The following is a 658-nucleotide window of genomic DNA, read 5'->3' on the forward strand; positions in this document are numbered from 1 at the left end:
TGCACTATTTTGCCGGGGGGCGTGAATTACAAAATTGTTTAACTTCACGCGGGCCACTGATAAAGTCTCGGCGGCCGCAGGTTGAGTATAGATGATCTAGATGGTTCTTGCGAATACGTATACTTTGTTGATTGCTTTCGGGTCGGTTCACTATTCTATCGTTGTGTGTCGTAAATTGACGGTACAGCAGCAACGCCAGTAACTACTTTTATATTTTACTTTTCAGGTGAGTACGACACAGATTATAAGCAATTTTACCTTTGTCAGAATAAGTTTAGAAGCAAATATAAGTAGATTACTCAACTTTTGGTTTTTCACGCTTATAAGCTAACAGATATTTCATAATAGGTAATTAAAGAAACATAATATAAAATAAAAATATTAATATATTTTGTGCAAGTAATATGACTAGATTAAATGCGTAAAATTTTCAACACTCATAAAATATTTACAAAACAGTTTCCATTATTAACAACGTTACTAAAACCTCAACAATTTAAAGCTACGCAAACTTATTAATAATATTGTCTTTGGTACTATCAGAGAAGTTGATTCATAGGCAGATGGCGGATCTACGTAATTTAGTCACTTTATGTCAAACCCATATGACGGATCACGGCTAACATTGAATTTACATAATCCGGCCAATTGATATAGG

The sequence above is a fragment of the Aricia agestis genome, chromosome 10 (assembly GCF_905147365.1).
Source record: "Aricia agestis chromosome 10, ilAriAges1.1, whole genome shotgun sequence".
Lineage (NCBI taxonomy): Eukaryota > Metazoa > Arthropoda > Insecta > Lepidoptera > Lycaenidae > Aricia > Aricia agestis.